Source organism: Aquarana catesbeiana, linkage group LG10 (assembly GCF_042186555.1).
Source record: "Aquarana catesbeiana isolate 2022-GZ linkage group LG10, ASM4218655v1, whole genome shotgun sequence".
NCBI classification, from domain to species: Eukaryota; Metazoa; Chordata; class Amphibia; order Anura; family Ranidae; genus Aquarana; species Aquarana catesbeiana.
Genome location: NC_133333.1, coordinates 224,983,940 through 225,004,561, shown reverse-complemented (window position 1 = coordinate 225,004,561; position 20,622 = coordinate 224,983,940). Strand labels below are relative to the sequence as shown.

Below are 20,622 nucleotides of genomic sequence, written 5' to 3'. Positions count from 1 at the left end.
TGAAAGGTTACCCCCCCATATGTACACATGTATAGGGATGGCCATAGACATTTATGAGGGGTCGCCCCCCATATGTACACATGTATAGGGATTGCCATGCACATTGATGAAAGGTTACCCCCCCCCCCCATATGTACACATGTATAGGGATGGCCATGGACATTGATGAGGAGTCACCCTCCCCCATATGTACACATGTATAGGGATGGCCATGGACATTGATGAAAGGTTACCCCCCCATATGTACACATGTATAGGGATGGCCATAGACATTTATGAGGGGTCGCCCCCCATATGTACACATGTATAGGGATTGCCATGCACATTGATGAAAGGTTACCCCCCCCCCCATATGTACACATGTATAGGGATGGCCATGGACATTGATGAGGGATCACCCCCTCCCCCATATGTACACATCTATAGGAATTGCCATGAACATTGATGAGTGGTCAACCCCATATGTACACATGTATAGGGATTGCCATGGACATTGATGAGGGGTCGCCCATCCCCCCATATGTACACATGTATAGGGATTGCCATAGACATTAATGAGGGATCCCCCCCATATGTACACATGCATAGGAATTGCCATGGACATTGATGAAGAGTCACCCCCCCATATGTACACATACAGGAATTGCCATGAACATTGATGAGGGGTCGCCCCCCATATGTACACATGTATAGGGATTTCCATGGACATTGATGAGGGGTCCTACCCATATGCACACATGTATAGGGATTGCCATGCACATTGATGAGGGGTCACCCCCTCCCCCATATGTGCACATGTATAGGGATTGCCATGAACATTGATGAGGGGTCACCTCCCCCCATATGTACACATGTATAGGGATGGCCATGGACATTTATGAGGGGTCGTCCCCCACATATGTACACATGTATAGGGATTGCCATGCACATTGATGAAAGGTTACCCCCCCATATGTACTCATGTATAGGGATGGCTATGGACATTGATGAGGGATCACCCCCTCCCCCATATGTACACATGTATAGGAATTGCCATGAACATTGATGAGTGGTCACCCCCCATATGTACACATGTATAGGGATTGCCATGCACATTGATGAGGGGTCACCCCCTCCCCCATATGTGCACATGTATAGGGATTGCCATGAACATCGATGAGGGGTCGCCCCCCCATATGTATACATGTATAGGGATTGCCATGGACATTGATGAGGGGTCGCCCACCCCCCCATAAGTACACATGTATAGGGATTGCCATGGACGTTATTGAGGGGTCCCCCCCATATGTACACATGTATAGGGATGGCCATGGACATTGATGAGGGATCCCCCCATATGTACACATGTATAGGGATGGCCATGGACATTGATGAGGAGTCACCCCCCCCCCATATTTACACATATAGGAATTGCCATGAACATTGATGAGGGGTCGCCCCCCATATGTACAGGGATCTCCATGGATATTGATGAGGGGTCCCCCACATATGCACACATGTATAGGGATTGCCATGCACATTGATGAGGGGTCACCCCCTCCCTCATATGTGCACATGTATAGGGATTGCCATGAACTTTGATGAGGGGTCACCCTCTCCCCTATATGTACACATGCATAGGGATTGCCATGGACATTGATGAGGGGTCCCCCCATATGTACACATGTATAGGGATTGCCATGGACATTGATGAGGGGTCACCTCCCCATATGTACACATGTATAGGAATTGCCATCAACATTGATGAGGGGTCCCCCCTCCCCCCATGTGTACACATGTATAGGAATTGCCATGAACATTGATGAGGGGCCACCCCCCATATGTACACAGGTATAGGGATGGCCATGGACATTGATGAGGGATCCCCCATAGGTACACATGTATAGGGATGGCCATGGACATTGATGAGGAGTCACCTCCCCATATGTACACATGTATAGGAATTGCCATGAACATTGATGAGGGGTCCCCGCTCCCCCCATGTGTACACATGTATAGGAATTGCCATGAACATTGATGAATGGTCACCCCCCCATATGTACACATGTATAGGGATTGCTATGCACATTGATGAAAGGTTATCCCCCCTATATGTACACATGTATAGGGATGGCCATGAACATTTATGAGGGGTCACCTCCCATATGTACACATGTATAGGGATTGCCATGCACATTGATGAAAGGTTACCCCCCCCATATGTAAACATGTATAGGGATGGCCATGGACATTGATGAGGGATCACCCCCTCCCCCATATGTGCACATGTATAGGGATTGCCATGAACATTGATGAGGGGTCACCCTCTCCCCCATATGTACACATGTATAGGGATTGCCATGGACATTGATGAGGGGTCCCCCCATATGTACAAATGCATAGGGATTGCCATGGACATTGATGAGGGGCCACCCCCCATATGTACACATGTATAGGGATGGACATTGATGAGGGATCCCCCCATATGCACACATGTATAGGGATGGCCATGGACATTGATGAGGAGTCACCTCCCCATATGTACACATGTATAGGAATTGCCATGAACATTGATGAGAGGTACCCCCTCCCCCCGTGTGTGCACATGTATAGAAATTGCCATGAACATTGATGAGGGGTCATCCCCCATATGTACACATGTATAGGGATTGCCATGCACATTGATGAAAGGTTACCCCCCCATATGTACACATGTATAGGGATGGCCATAGACATTTATGAGGGGTCGCCCCCCATATGTACACATGTATAGGGATTGCCATGCACATTATGAAAGGTTACCCCCCCATATGTACACATGTATAGGGATGGCCATGGACATTGATGAGGGATCACCCCCTCCCCCATATGTGCATATGTATAGGGATTGCCATGAACATTGATGAGGGGTCACCCTCTCCCCCATATGTACACATGTATAGGGATTGCCATGGACATTGATGAGGGGTCCCCCCATATGTACACATGTATAGGGATTGCCATGGACATTGATGAGGGGTCCCACCATATGTACACATGCATAGGGATTGCCATGGACATTGATGAGGGGCCACCCCCCATATGTACACATGTATAGGGATGGACATTGATGAGGGATCCCCCCATATGCACACATGTATAGGGATGGCCATGAACATTGATGAGGAGTCACCTCCCCATATGTACACATGTATAGGAATTGCCATGAACATTGATGAGAGGTCCCCCCTCCCCCGTGTGTGCACATGTATAGAAATTGCCATGAACATTGATGAGGGGTAACCCCCCATATGTACACATGTATAGGGATTGCCATGCACATTGATGAAAGGTTACCCCCCCATATGTACACATGTATAGGGATGGCCATAGACATTTATGAGGGGTCGCCCCCCATATGTACACATGTATAGGGATTGCCATGCACATTGATGAAAGGTTACCCCCCCCCATATGTACACATGTATAGGGATGGCCATGGACATTGATGAGGGATCACCCCCTCCCCCATATGTGCACATGTATAGGGATTGCCATGCACATTGATGAAAGGTTACCCCCCATATGTACACATGTATAGGGATGGCCATAGACATTTATGAGGGGTCGCCCCCCATATGTACACATGTATAGGGATTGCCATGCACATTGATGAAAGGTTACCCCCCCCCCATATGTACACATGTATAGGGATGGCCATGGACATTGATGAGGGATCACCCCCTCCCCCATATGTGCACATGTATAGGAATTGCCATGAACATTGATGAGTGGTCACCCTCTCCCCCATATGTACACATGTATAGGGGTTGCCATGGACATTGATGAGGGGTAACCCCCATATGTACACATGCATGGGGATTGCCATGGACATTGATGAGGAGTCACCCCCCATGTGTACACATGTATAGGGATTGCCATGCATATTGATGAGCGGTCACCCCCTCCCCCATATATGCATATGCATAGGGATTGCCATGGACATTGATGAGGGGCCACCCCCTATATGTACACATTTATAGGGATGGCCATGGACATTGATGAGGAGTTACCCCCCCCCATATGTACACATGTATAGAAATTGCCATGAACATTGATGAGGGGTCGCCCCCCATATGTACACATGTATAGGGATTGCCATGGACATTGATGAGGGGTCACCCCCATATGTACACATGCATGGGGATTGCCATGGACATTGATGAGGGGCCACCCACCCCCCCATATGTAAACATGTATAGGAATTGCCATGCACATTGATGAGGGATCACCCCCTCCCCCATATGTACACATGTATAGGAGTTGCCAGGGAACATTGATGAGGGGTCACCCCTCATATGTACACATGTATAGGGATTGCCATGCACATTGATGAGGGGTCACTCCCTCCCCCATATGTGCACAATTATAGGGATTGCCATGAACATTGATGAGGGGTCACCCTCTCCCCCATATGTACACATGTATAGGGATTGCCATGGACATTGGGGAGGGGCCACCCCCCATGTGTACACATGTATAGGGATGGCCATGCACATTGATGAGGAGTCACCCCCCCATATGTACACATGTATAGGGATTTCCATGCACATTGATAAAAGGTTACCCCCCATATGTACACATGTATAGGGATTGCCATGAACATTGATGAGGGGTCGCCCCCCATATGTACACATGCATGGAAACTGCCATGGAAATTGATGAGGGGCCACCCCCCCATATGTACACATGTATAGGGATTGCCATGGACATTGATGAGGGGTCCCCCCCCATATGTACACATGCATAGGAATTGCCATGGACATTGATGAGGGGCCACCCCCTTATATGTACACATGTATAGGGATGCCATGGACATTGATGAGGGATCCCCCCATATGTACAATTGTATAGGGATGGCCATGGACATTGATGAGGAGTCAACCCCCCTATATGTACACATATAGGAGTTGCCATGAACATTGATGAGGGGTCGCCCCCCATATGTACACATGTATAGGGATTTACATGGACATTGATGAGGGGTCCCCCCCATATGCACACATGTATAGGGATGGCCATGGACATTGATGAGGGGTCCCCCCATATGGACACATGTATAGGGATTGCCATGGACATTGATAAGGGGTCATCCCCCCATATGTACACATGTATAGGGTGGCCATGGACATTTATGAGGGGTCGCCCCCCATATGTAAACATGTATAGGAATTGCCATGCACATTGATGAGGGATCACCCCCTCCCCCATATGTACACATGTATAGGAGTTGCCAGGAACATTGATGAGGGGTCACCCCCCCATATGTACACATGTATAGGGATTGCCATGCACATTGATGAGGGGTCACTCCCTCCCCCATATGTGCACAATTATAGGGATTGCCATGAACATTGATGAGGGGTCACCCTCTCCCCCATATGTACACATGTATAGGGATTTCCATGGACATTGATGAGGGGTCACCCCCCATATGTACACATTCATGGAGATTGCTATGGACATTGATGAGGGGCCACCCACCCCCCATATGTACACATGTATAGGGATGGACATTGATGAGGGGTCCCCCCATATGTACACATGTATAGGGATTGTCAAGGGACATTAAAAAAAAAACATTTGCAGCTTTATATTGTGCATCCCGCAAGCAATATAACACTTCATCACATCCTGTCAAAGACCCTCTGAAAAGTAATCATCAGAGGGCAAAACAAGTAACAAAAAACAAAATAAACTTCCTCTGGCCCCATTTCTTCAGCAGGGGCAGACAGAGGCTTATTTAATGCCTTTAGGGTAATAGAAAACAAGAAATGTATGTTTAGGGCGCACAGGGCTAGCGTAATCTAGAAAATGTCTCTATGTAAGGCAGTCCAAAATAAACATGAGGGTGCTGGTGGAAGTGATGGAAGTTGTGGGATGATAATCTTCAGCACTAAGGGCTGCAACTTTAAAAGACTGAAGCAAGGTCTATAGGAATACAAAAAGACAAACAAAGGCGCCTCTAAGTGCAGAAGAAAAACAAGTTTAATGCCCCAACTGGGTTCAAAAAGCACTTACAGGATAAGAGATGTTATCAGGCACTTCATGAATAAGGCTGCATTGGAAAGGGTCACGGTGGGAGGAAGCATTCAGAGCGGATGGATGTTGTGACTGGCAGCAGCAGCGTGGAACACAGGGAGCCGCTGTGAAGCCGGCGTACTCAGCAAGGAGAGACGGCGTAACCGGAAGTGATGTCATCCACTCGAGCGGTTCCTTAGCCAGCCTGGACCGCAAACAAACAGCCGAAGGGAGGATGTGATGTCATCAAGAAGGGACGCGTTTCGGAACAGTCCTTCGTTCCTTTATCAATAGGTTGATAAAGGAACGAAGGACTGTTCCGAAACGCGTCCCTTCTTGATGACATCACATCCTCCCTTCGGCTGTTTGTTTGCGGTCCAGGCTGGCTAAGGAACCGCTCGAGTGGATGACATCACTTCCGGTTACGCCGTCTCTCCTTGCTGAGTACGCCGGCTTCACAGCGGCTCCCTGTGTTCCACGCTGCTGCTGCCAGTCACAACATCCATCCGCTCTGAATGCTTCCTCCCACCGTGACCCTTTCCAATGCAGCCTTATTCATGAAGTGCCTGATAACATCTCTTATCCTGTAAGTGCTTTTTGAACCCAGTTGGGGCATTAAACTTGTTTTTCTTCTGCACTTAGAGGCGCCTTTGTTTGTCTTTTTGAATGCCTTTAGGGTGCAGGTGGTGTAATCTGAAGTGCTGCATTCCCCAACAATTAGAGTCCTGGCCTGTCCCTGATTGGTTGATATAGAAGAGGCCAGAACTTAAATTATTGGAAACTGCAGTGCAGAAGATCACTCCTTCTGCACCCCAAAGGCATTAAATAGACCCTTTATGATCCTGCCTGCCCCCGCTGAACAAATGGGACCCCAATAGGTTGCTGCAGGGCTGTGCTGTAAATCAGCTCCCACATACAGTATCTATTTCATCCTAGTTTTTAACCATTTGCCTGGAATTTTGACTAATGCCGCGTACACACGACTGGTTTTGCTGTCGGAATAAACTCCGAAGGTTTCTCTGACGGAACTCCGACGGAATTCTGCTCAAGCGGTCTTGCCTACACGCGGTCACACCAAAGTCTGACCGTCCAGAATGTGGTGACGTACAACACGTACGACGGGACTAGAAAAAGGAAGTGCAATAGCCAGTAGCCAATAGCTTCTGTCTCATACTTGCTTCAGAGCATGCATCATTTTTGGTCTGTCGGAGCAGCATGCAGACAAGTGTTTTTTTCGATAGGAATTGGTTCCTTCAGAAATATTTAGAACATGTTCCATTTCTAGGTCCGTCAGAATTTTCGAAAAAAAAAGTCAGATGACGCATACACACGATTGGAAAATACGATGAAAAGCTTCCGTCAGACCTTTTCTGTCAGACATTCCGCTCGTGTGTACATGGCATTAGACCACACGCACACTTGCCAGTTCCTGGTCCCGGGCCTCTTCTATATGAATCCACTGCAACAATTCGAAAGATTACAATAAAAGAGGCCAAATGTTTAGTTTAATAAGAAACAAAAGCACTGCAGATTACTCCCCCGCACCCAAAAGTGAAGAATCAGTCCCCTTTCATTCATTTTAGTGGGTCGGCATAACTGCCAGGCAACCAGAATTTTTTTATGAAGGCCACCATTCATCCCTGTGTCCCTGTCTTGTCGGGGTTTATTTATTGTTCCTGGCACTGGAATGTTAAACTTTTCTCTCTATAATTTGATGTTGTATAAAATATATATATATAATGTAGGTGAAGGTGCTAAATCTGATTCTTCTTTTTTATTGCAGATGTATGCAGTATTTACTGCAAACACAGCTCACAAGGCAGGTCTGCCCAAGTGAGCGAGACAAAATGTGAAAGCTACATTAAGACTCTACCAGCATGTGACTTTCACATGGAGACTCCACCAGCATGTGACATTCACATGGAGACTCCACCAGCAAGTGACGTTTACACTAGGACTCCACCAGCATGTGACGTTCACACAGAGATTCCACAAGTATGTGAAGTTAACATGAGTACTCGACCAGCATGTGACGTTCACATGGAGATTCCACCAGCAAGTGACGTTCACATGAAGACTGCACCAGCATGTGATGTTCACATGGAAACTCCACCAGCATGTTACTTTCACATGGAGACTCTACCAGCATGTGACATTCACATGGAGACTCCACCAGCATGTGAAGTTCACATGGAGACTCCACCAGCATGTGACATTCACATGGAGACTCCACCAGCATGTGACGTTCACATGGAGACTCCACCAGCATGTGACGTTCACATGGAGACTCCACCAGCATGTGACGTTCACATGGAGACTCCACCAGCATGTGACGTTCACATGGAGACTCCACCAGTATGTGACGTTTACATTGAGACTTCACCAGCATGTGACGTGCACATGGAGACTCCATCCACATGTGACATTCACACGGAGACTCCACCAGCAAGTGACGTTTACACGAGGACTCCACCAGCATGTGACATTCACACAGAGATTCCACCAGTATGTGAAGTTAACACGAGGACTCAACCAGCATGTGGTGTTCACATGGAGATTCCATCAGGCATGTGATGTTCACATGGAGACTTCACCAGCATGTGATGTTCACATGGAGACTCCACCAGCATGTGATGTTCACATGGAGACTCCACCAGCATGTGATGTTCACATGGAGACTCTACCAGCATATGACATTCACATGGAGACTCCACCAGCATGTGACGTTCACATGGAGACTCCACCAGCATGTGACGTTCATATGGAGACTCCACCAGCATGTGACGTTTACATTGAGACTTCACCAGGATGTGACGTGCACATGGAGACTCCATCCACAAGTGACGTTCACATGGAGACTCCACCAGCATGTGACGTTCACACAGAATCTACCAGAATGTGACATTCACATTGATACTACACCAACATGCCAGGAGAACGCCTCCAGTGAAGATGGGGGCAAGGTTATAAGAAAGGATAGGCAGATACTAGTAGTAGGTGATTCAATTATTGGAAAGATACAGAGGGCAATCTGTCACAGAGACCGTTATCGCCTAACAGTATGTTGTTTACCAGGCGCTCGGGTTCGGAACATTACAGATTGCATGGACACATTTTTAGATGGGGTTGGAGATGACCCAGCTGTCTTGGTATATATCGGTACCAATGACAACGTTCGAGAAAGATGGAGCACCCTACAAAATGATTTCAGGGACTTAGGGGCTATATTGAAGAAAAGGTCCCCCAAGGCAATATTTTCTGAAATACTGCCTGTACCTCAAGCCACACCAGAGAGGCAGCAGGAGCTTATGGTGCTTAACAAATGGCTGAGGAACTGGTGCAGGGAGGAGAGGTTTGGGTTCATGGAGAACTGGACTGACTTTTCAGTCAACTACTTGCTCTATAGCAGGGACGGGCTGCACTTAAATGGGTACGGTGCCGCTCTGTTGGGAGAGAAGATGACCAAAAAGCTGGAAGAAAGTCAGATTGATGCTCCACCAGAATGTAGAGTTCACATTGAGAACCCACCAGAATGTGACGTTCACATGGAGACTCCACGAGCATGTGACGTTCATATGGAGACTCCACCAGCATGTGACGTTTACATGGAGACTTCACCAGCATGTGACATTCACATGGAAACTCCACCAGCATGTGGCATTTATACGGAGACTCCACCAGCATGTGACGTTCAGGTTGATACCCCACCAAAATGCCAGGGGAACGTCTCCAGTGAAGATGGGGGCAAGGATACAAGAAAGGATAGGCAGATACTAGTAGTAGGGGATTCAGTTATTGGAAGGATACAGAGGGCAATCTGTCACAGAGACCGTTATCGCCTAACAGTATGTTGTTTACCAGGTGCTCGGATTCGGAACATTACAGATTGCATGGACACATTGTTGGATGGGGTTGGAGATGACCCAGCTGTCATGGTATATATCAGTAGAATGACAACGTTCAAGAGAGATGGAGCACCCTACAAAATGATTTCAGGGACTTAGGGGCTATATTGAAGAAAAGGTCCCCCAAGGCAATATTTTCAGAAATGCTGCCTGTACCTCAAGCCACACCAGAGAAGCAGCAGGAGCTTTTGGTGCTTAACAAATGGCTGAAGAACTGGTGCAGGGAGGAGGGGTTTGGGTTCATGGAGATCTGGGCTGAATTCTCAGTCAATTACTCGCTCTATAGCAGGGATGGACTGCACTTAAATGGGCAGGGTGCTGCTCTGTTGGGAGAGAAGATGACCAATAAGCTGGAAGAAATTCAGGTTGACGCTCCACCAGAATGTGAAGTTCACATTGAGAACCCACCAGAATGTGACTCTCACGCTGAGACTCACCCAGAATGTGACGTTCACATCGAGACTACACCAGGAAGCGACGTTCACATTGTGACTCCACCAGAATGTGACATCCACATTGTGACTCCACCAGAAATCCAGGTTGACTCTCCAACAGAATGTGAAGTTCAGATTGAGAACCCACCAGAATGTAACTCTCACGCTGAGATTCACCCAGAATGTGACATTCTTATTGAGACTACACCAAGAAGCAACGTTCACATTGTGACTCCACCAGAATGTGAAATTCACATTGTGACTCCACCAGACTGTGATGTTCAAGATGAGACAAAATTCCAGAGGAACCTTGGGGAGATCGCCTCCAGTGAAGATGGGGGCAAGGTTACAGGAAAGAATAGGAAGACACTGGTGGTAGGGGACTCAATCATTAGGACAGAGAGGGCAATCTGTCACAAAGACTGTTATTACCGAACAGAATGTTGTTTACCGGGTGCTCGTGTTCGGGACGTTGAGGATCAGATGGACAGATTGTTGGATGGGGCTGGGGAGAACCCAGCTGTCATGATACATATCACTAACGACAAAGTTATAGGAAGATGGAGCACCCTAAACAATGATTTCAGGGACTTAGGGGCTATATTGAGGAAAAGGACCTCCAAGGCAGTATTTTCAGAAATACTGCCTGAACCTCAAGCAACACCAGAGAGGCAGCAGGAGCTTAGGGAGCTTAACAAGTGGCCGAGGAACTGGTGCACAGAGGAGGGGTATGGCTTCATGGCGAACTGGACTGACTTTTCAGGTGGTTACCATCTTTATAGCAGTGACGGACTGCACTTAAATGGGAGGGGTGCAGCTTTATTGGGAGAGAAGATGGCCAAAAAGTTGGAAGAAATTTTAAACTAGGCGATGAAGAGGAGGGATCAGAGAATGATTTGCTAGTGAATATGCGGGAGAGGATTTTCAAGTCAAGCCATCATCACCGGAGTCTACTACGTCATCACTCTCTTGAAAGATTCTCATCAGCACCTGTCTTCAAGAGAGCAATACCACTAGCTTTCTTCACCAACAGCAGTGCCACTGTACCTTTTCTACATAGTCTAAGTTTTGTGTGTGGGGATAGAGTGTTATAAGACTTAGTGGAAAGCCTGAGGAACCCTCTCAAGGACCAGGTACGGCTGTACCAACACAGGTCCTTACACCGGTGGCGGCTGCCACTTCAGTAACCGAAGGGTGTTCCCATGAGCCCTCTATTTCCCTTTCTACAGCTTCTGAATCACAAACTATCAAAGTAGTTGGACAAACAAAACAATTGGCTGTTCATAGAAGACTCAACAGAAAGTCTGTGCAACACTCCCAGGGACCAGGTCCATAAACTAGTGGCGGCTGCTACTCCAGTAACTGGAGGGGCTTTCCATCAGCCCTCTATTTACCTTTCTGCAGCTTCTAAATCACCAACTCTCAATGTAGTTGGACAAACAAGACAATTGAGACAACAAAATGTCTGAGGAACCCTCCCAGGAACCAGGTACGGCTGTACTAACACAGGTATCTACACTGGTGGCGGCTGTCACTCCAGTAATCAGGGGGTCCTCCCATCAGCCCCCTATTTCCCTTTCTGCAGCTTCTGCAGAAGCTTTATGGTTAAGCTTTAAGGTTAATGAAAAATATCACATTCTAAAGGGAAAGGTAGTACAAGGGGAGGGGGAGTATGGAAGAGTGATAGATGGAGGAAAGAAAGGGGGGGTTGGGGGAAATAAAAGGGTTTGAGGGTTCCCCCCAACCCTTACCACCCTTCTTTCCTCCAACCTCCCTCCCCCCCTCTCCTTTCCTCCCTCTTTCCCTCTTCCATACTCCCCCTACCCCTTGTACTACCTTTCCCTTTAGAATGTGATATTTTTCATTAACCTTAAAGCTTAATGTCTACATTTGGCAACTCTTGGATTTGAGGCAGCTTTTGGAAGACTTGGTTCGGCTCCTCACAGGCCTAGCAGGCTGTTTACCACCAACATCTCAGGCACTTTTTTACAGGTGATTATGTTTGATGTATTGTCGATCTACAGTTAATAGTTAATTGACTATGTTGTGAAGTTTGGAGGCTGGTAGGCTTTTGAGGCGTGTGTTGGACCGGCTATAAGAGGAGGTTAGAGGCCTGTATGTTTTTGAGCCGTGTGTTGGACCGGCTATTAGGGGAGGTTAGAACTCGTTTTGTCTTCAGAGGCGGGAGGAGTCTTTCCAGCTTTCCCTAGGCTTTCTCTGCTGGAGAAATGAGAACTCTTCCCACCAGGGAGGTCCTTCATGGAAAAGTCCAAGGCCTTACTCCCACGGGGTGTGTGTGGGGGCTGAGTTAATCCCAAAAAGGACATCCATGTGGGTGCAGTTGCGCAGACGCACCCTGGGTGCGTTCGGGGCTGTGCACCAGCACCCACACAGATGTCACATTGGGTACTGCCGCTGCAACCCAGTTGACAGCAATGGAACTGCCTACACGGGATGCTGGGAACAGCTGTGCATCCCCATTCCGGTAAACACGGCCCTCCTATGGGGTACTGATTCATACCCCCATGTGAATGAGGCCTAAGGGAATATTTAGCTCCATTGTGTTGCTAATTTGGGGGCCACTGTACCCCTCTTTATTGTTATTTGGGTGTGTTTTGGAGTGTTATATATATTGTGGCAGAGTGTTGCCCTACCAGGGTCTAGAAGGAGGATTTGACCCAGAATTCTCAACCAGACGGGTTAAGGGGCTCCAGGGAGCTTGTAACATGAAGAGGAAACTGGCTTTTGGTAGGAATAGGTGCAGTAGAATTGGGCCCCCTACAGGTTCAGGGGTGTAATTCTGGGAAGGATTTCCAGAGGTCCAGGAACCTCCCAAGTTGCAAGAGTAAAAGGTCTAAGGACACTGGCTCAAAGCTTAACAAGGTATCATTAAAAGAGTTTAATTCCCAAATAAAAGTGCCCACACTTATGGCTAAAAAAGGTGTTTAAAAATGTGACCACTTTAGAAGTAAAGAGAAAAAGGTTGAGAAACAATATCCAAGTACTTGGTAAGTCCCTTAGTGTTAAAATGTTTGAAGGTGTGGCCCCATGGAAAATGGGCAGATGGCATTTTTGGAAGTGCACCCGTAAAAAGTCACTGGGGTGTCTTTGTAGTACCCAAGTCAGTGTAGCAGGGGAACATAGGGAAAGTCACCTGATAAAACTGGGTTTGGCCCTTGTTGGTGGTAACTGGCACATAGGTGTTATTTTGAAGAGGATTGGCTGGTGTGTTACGCCCTCTCCAGGGTCGAAACAAGGGGGGGAGGATATGTGGCAGAGCGTTGCCCTGCCAGGGTCTAGAAGGAGGATGTGACCCAGGATTCTCAACCAGACGGGTTGAGGGGCTCCAGGGAGCTTGTAACATGAAGAGGAAACTGGCTTTTCGGTTTCTTCCTTTCTTAGAAAGGTCCACTTTGGGACCTGAAGCCCGGGGATTTCTGAGAGATTCAGGTGGGTCCTGGGTCCTGATTTTGAAAACAGCCAGCATACTGATTGGTCAGGTGTGTGCTGGGCTTTTAGTAGCAACCTGACCATAGTTCTGGGCTCCACCCCAGCAGACAGGAAGTCTGAGTACCAGGAGTCAGGAGGGCTCCACGGGGGAGCCTGTGCAGCAAGAGACTGCTAGCTATATGCACCAAGGTGGTTGGTGAAATAGTCTGTACGGGACAGACAAGGGCCTGGAGTGTAAGGCCAGAGCAGCAGTGCTGCAAGTGAGAGCCAACTAGGCTGAATGTCATTTTTGTTGATGGAAAAAGGAATACTGAAAACCCCTGCAAGGGAAACATGTTGTTTGCTGAACTTGTTTTTAATAAAAATGGGCAAACAAAGCCTTAAAAAGAAGAACCAGCGAGTGGCGGTGTCCTTAAAGCTCTACATTTGACGCTAGTCCTTTACAATATATATATATATATATATATATATATATATATAGATTGTAGTTTAGGATAAGTTTGGATTTCTTCTGGAGGCGCTTTAAGTGGACAGAACTGATTTACTCCACTCAGCGGGGGTGGGCCGTAGAGAACAGAGGCCGCATTAGGGCAGCACAGAGGCTTAGGGGTTAGACTTGCAGCACTGGGGTCCTTGTTTCAGATTCTGACCAGGGAACTATCTGCATGGAGTTTGCATGTTCTCCCTCTGCTTGCGTGGGTTTCCTCCGGGTACTCCGGTTTCCTCCCACACTACAAAGACATGCTACCTTGCATTGGTGGTGCAGTGGTGAGTATAGCTGCCTTCCCAGCAGCTGATCCGGGTTCGATTCCTGGCCAACGCCATCTCCAATACATGGAGTCCTCAGAGAGAAAAGCGCTATACAAGGTCAATGCTGAGAATATATTAGTGGTGGAATAAAGAATGAAGCAAATGTGTGGTATGTTTGAAGAAGGAAATTTCCCCCCAGAATCTATAGAATGTGAACCCAGCAATTGATAGAAGACACTTAGGCTGTGCTCACACCTAGGCCTTCCGGATCGCAGGTGAAATTACTGCAATTCCCAAATTGAGGTGTTTGGGGTGGGGGGATGGGCACTCAAGGTGTTCGGGGTAAGAGGGGTGGCTCTTGGGGTGTGAGGGATGGGCCCCTGGGGTGCTGTGGATGGGGACAGTGGGCACCACGCTTGGCTGGGATGAGGGCGGGCCACGGTTTGCTGAGTTGAGTGGTGACATGATCTCCTCTCACATGTTGCCCTATCACCCCATTGATAGGAGAAGGTAAGACTTGTTCCTGTCTGGGGGTCATATCTATAATGTCATAGTATGGGGGGAGGGGGCTTTCTATTATACCTGCTCCTATGCTGACAATCCCTGTACAGCACACCTGGCCTCTTCCCCCGGGGGGGGTATCTCCAGTGTTGGTTCCTCCTCTCTTTTCAGTGCTGGGAGACACCACAATCTCATCTCTGGTATCCTATTAGGACAGAGCTGATTGGCCCAGTGCTGTCACCTGACCATGTCACACACTCCTCCATCTCTTGAATGAGAAGGTATTTCCTTCAGCTACACACTGGAGGGGGTGAGGGGTGAGTGAAGGAAAGGGGAGTGTACATTGGGGTGTAGGGAGGTAAAGGTGAACTCTGCAGAGTAGAGTAATGTAACATTTTCCTTCCATTCTATTGCAGATTCCACCTTGTCTGTGCAGTTCACCGTCCCTCTGGCCTTCAGAGACTTCCTGAAGAGTGGTGGTGTGGGGCATTATATGGTCCAGGAGGTCCAGCCTGAACGGCAGCTGCCGTCCCAGCTCAGTGGTGAGACCTTCTATGATCTCATGTCCTTCTTCTATGGTCCGTGCCCTTCTCCTTTGATCCGTGCCCCTTCTCTGATCCGTGCCCTTCTTCTCTGGTCCTCGACCTTCTTCTCTGGTCCCCGCCCTTCTTCTCTGGTCCTCGCCCTTCTTCTCTGGTTATCACCCTTCTACTGGTGTTATCGGTGTCACTGGTAAACACTGAATGGGTATAGTGAATGGCAGGATACCACACACCCCCTCAACTGTCTAGATTTACATTAAAGTTTAAAATACAAAAATCCTTCATTGCTGCAGACCACAGCACATGCCAATATATACAGTATCTCACAAAAGTGAGTAGACCCCTCACATTTTTGTAAATATTTTATTATATCTTTTCATGTGACAACACTGAAGAAATGACACTTTGCTACAATGTAAAGTAATGAGTGTACAGCTTGTTTAACAGTGTAAATTTGCTGTCCCCTCAAAATAACTGAACACACAGCCATTAATGTCTAAACCGCTGGCAACAAAAGTTAATACACCCCTAAGTGAAAATGTCCAAATTGGGCCCAAAGTGTCAATATTTTCTGTAGCCAGCATTATTTCCCAGCACTGCCTTAACCCGCTTGGCCATAGAGTTCACCAGAGCTTCACAGGTTTCCACTGGAGTCCTCTTCCACTCCTGTAGCTGGTGGATGTTAGAGACCTTGCGCTCCTCCACCTTCCATTTGAAGATGCCCCACAGATGCTCAATAGGGTTTAGGTCTGGAGACAAGCTGTCAGAGAAGTGTTCTATCCAGCCGCATCAGCCGTATCCCTTATGGCTTGGTAAGATTTTTATGTGTCACGATTTGTACAAGTTATGTATACTCATGCAATTTAAGGTCGACTCCGGTCTCCAAAATCCTACCAAAAAAATGGCAGGGCTAAATACATAGAACAGTATGGACTTCAGTCTGAATAACCTCACCAAAAATGGCCACCGTAGTTGTATATAGCAAAGCCATTACGGTCTTCGGTCTGCAAAATCGCATAAAAAATGGCCGCCGTAATCACGTGGGTCACGGTGCACTATAAAATGGGTGTGAACAAGCACAGATGTACGCTCCAGATGATGTCAGAGTGACGAAACACATAGGGCAGAGTCAGCACACGTTCTTGCATTACTTCCGGCTGTCAGCGTTAGTGTCAGCAATACATGTTTTACATGCTTTACTGTGTATACTAAAAGGTGAGTATACCTCCACATCCTTTTAACTGGAATAAAATAGTTTAAAATAGTATTACACTATTAGGGTCCTTCTCTCCTTTATATGGTAAATGAGCGGAATACCAACAAAACATCCCGGACTGGCCAGCCCTTAGGGTGCTACACAGTGGCAAATACTGTGAAATGCCTCATACCCCAGGCAGGGAAGAAATTTCTGGTGAGTGCAGCCGCAATAGGAGCACGCATAAGTCACGTATGCTGTGATCACTTCATGAAGAGGGAATTAAACCAACGCTATTATATTAGATATATTTTTTTTTCACCAGCACTAAGCACTTTTTTGAGCACAAAATTTTGAACTTTAAAAGGACAATATCCTTAATGTGACTCTATTTATTTTATTTTATTTTTTTATATTTGTATTTGGGATTGATGTTCACTAATTGTGCGGTATACATGTTTTTGCACATAATTATATCAAGTTGTTTGGTTTCTAATATTTATCGATAGTATTTGTTTAATATACATGCAGTATATATATTTGATCTCAGTTGTATGAGATCACACCCTACAGAAATTTTACTTTATTAAGTCACTGTAACACATCACAAACAATTCATTTAATATCTTTAGTTAGTCAACATTTAGACAGATGGTATTGTATGAATCACATGAACAGCGCCACATCTACTTCACTCCTTCTTTCAATATATTTACCCCACCCAGGTGGGAGTAATTAGTAGCGGCAGCAGTTCTCCTGGTTCTTTTCTTGCATCCGCATTTTAATTTGATTTTCATTACTTTCATTTTTTTCTTTACATATTTCTTTCTCTGCTGGTACTTTTTTCTTTTGCGCAGAATCACAAACATTTTTTTCAAAAGTGTCCGATCTGTCCGCCGCAATGTCGCAGTCACGATAAAAAATGCAGATCGCCGCCATTACTCATAAAAAAAAAAAAAAGATAAATAAAAATGCCATAAATCTATCCCCTATTTTGTAGATGTGATAACTTTTGCGCAAACCAATCAATATACACTTTTTGCAATTTTTTTTTTTACCAAAAATATGTCGAATATATATCGGCCTAAACTGTGGAAGAAATTAGTTTTTTTATATATTTTAGGGGGATATTTATTATAGGCTATAGACGATATCTTCGTGGATGTAACGCATCGGGTCGAGCTTGCTGTTCCCATTGCATCATTTTATTGATTAACAAGCGCTTGTTTTACCTCTATTAAAGCGGTTGTATACCCGCTGAAATTTTTTTTTTTTTTTTTACCCATGTAAAGCAAAAGGCATAATGAGCTAGTATGCACTGCATACTAGCTCATTATGAAATACTTACCTTAGAACGAGGCGTCGGTATCTTACCTGGTCCACGCCGAGGGAGCTGTCATGTTGCCTCGGCGTGTCTTCCGGGTATCGCGGTTCCAGCGCTGAGTGGCTGGAGCTGCGATGTCATCACTCATGTGCGCGGGAGATTTCTTACCCGGCAAGGTCCTGCAGTTGCCGGGCCTTCAGCCGAGAATCCCCTGTGCGCATGCGCCGCTGCAGTCAGCGGCTCATAGCAAGGGGAATATCTCCTAAACCGTACAGGTTTAGGAGATATTTTTTTTACCTACAGGTAAGCCTTATTATAGGCTTACCTGTAGGTAAAAGTGAAAAAAAAGACTATACAACCACTTTAAATGCGAGTGTAAATCTTTTAATTTTTAATAAATTTTGTGTTATGCGGATTCACGCTATGTGCGTTTTTTATCCCTTTTTGGCCTTATATGTTTGAATCCATGAGACGTTTTATATATCTTGGAGCCTCCTTTCTTATCGACTGGTGGTCCTTGTGAGAAGATTTTTTTACCCAATTCTACCAACGCCTATATCCATCTGGGCCTTATTATCTTTGGTGAAGAATTACCGACAAGTCTGTTTGATTCATAGGGCGTATGTCCTACCGAATCCACTTTTTCCAGTAAGCCTCAGTGTTATTGGTGGCGGTGCTCCATCCCCCCCCTTTCATGCATGTTTAGCGGTGGCTTGATAATTATTATTTGGGGCGTTAAAGATACATATGTTTTGGACATTTCCATTTTCATCAAGTGCTTTTTTCTCACTCAGACTTTTTCTTTGTTCATTCATTTTTTCTATTATTGCCTTTGAGTTTATAATAAGTTGTTCACTGTATTTTATGTGTATGGTATATATTGGTTTAACCATCTGACATCACTGCATTTATATGTATGGTATACATTGGTTTAATCACCTCATATCACTGCATTTTATATGCATGTTATACATCGGTTTAATCACCTGATATCATTATTTCAATATTGCACATATATACTGTTTGATATCGCCACAATTATTCTAATTTTGATATATTTTAGATGTGTATTAGGTCATCTATGCACTTTAGACTACCTATTTAAATTTGAATTTGCCACTAGCGCTGCACCATCACTTTCCCATTTTACTTTTTGCAATTGTCATTTGCTGTGCTGGCAGCTCCCCCCCTCCTTTTCTTCTTTGAACAGCACAGTAATTATAAAAAAAAATGTGCTATTTATTATAGCAAAATGTAAAAAATATTGCTTTTTTTTCAAAACTGTTGCTTTTTTTTTTTGTTTATAGCGCAAAAAATAAAAACTGCAGCAGTGATCAAATACCACCAAAAGAAAGCTCTATTTGTGGGGAAAAAAAGACGTCAATTTTGTTTGGGTACAACGTCGCACGACCGCACAATTGTCAAGTAACACGACACAGTGCCGCAAAATTCGCAAAAAAGGGCTTGGTCAGGAAGAGGGTAAATCCTTCCGGGGCTTAAGTGGCTAAAGTAGCACAGTGCTAAATAGCAAAAAAAAAAAAAAAAAAGCTCTGGTCATGAAGGGTGCAAAACCTTCCTGGGGCCAAGTGGTTAAAGTGATACTTTAGTCAGAAAATTAAGTCCTTCTAGATCACATCAGGCTGGCCCCCTTTTGCAGGTAATGTAAAACATTAAAAATAAATGTCTATACTGTTTAAAATCCAGGAATACGCTGTCTCGCCCTGCTCTGCATATGCTCAGTTGTTTTCTATTTTTTTTGGCACTGTGCTGAATATCAGAACTTCTAGAGGCCGATCTGCTGCCAGCCTTTGATTTACTGCTGCTCAGGGGCTCTGGGCTTGAGCAAAGTGGCAGACTCCAGCAAGAAGAAACAGGAACAATGCTGGAGGCAATTTATAGCACACACTAATTTTGGTAGCATATTTATTAATGTGGAATGTATGTTCCACATTATTATTTGTCAGGTTGTTATGGGTATAATTCTGCTTTAACTGAACAAGCTGAAGACAGAAGCTGATTGGTTTCCACAGCTGCTCCATATTCTGTCTGTTCCAGGGTTTTAGTAAACCCTACGCCACCCTATATTTTCTCTTGAATAATATTATACAAAAAATTAAAACAGTCAGGCTAGTTTATGGAGAGTAAGGGTCAATGTACACGGGACGTTTTACAACCTCTCCTGAATGATTTAACAGGACAGATAGTAACCAGCGTTTAAACGTCCGTTATGCCACGTTTGCATTTAGAAGCTTTTTTTTTTTCAAATAGTCAAAAATTAAAAACGCGGCTAAACGCAAGTTACCACGTTTACAAGCTGTTACAGGCTTTTGACGTTTCAAATGTCTCTGAACATCCGCCCTGAACGCATTTTTTTGCTTTCCAAAAAAATGCTTCTAAATTCAACTGCCTAGAAATGACTATAAACGGCCCTGTGTACATGTACTGATAAGATAATGTAGAGGAGAGTTCAGGGGCAGCTGAA

At 45.7% G+C, this 20,622-nt stretch overlaps 1 protein-coding gene across 1 annotated transcript in view; it reads right to left on the bottom strand.

Moving 5' to 3' along the window:
- The window catches only part of LG10H1orf50 (linkage group 10 C1orf50 homolog), a 60,425-nt gene that overhangs the window by 20,945 nt on the left and 18,858 nt on the right, over nt 1-20,622 (bottom strand). The gene's annotated exons all lie outside the window — the stretch shown is intronic.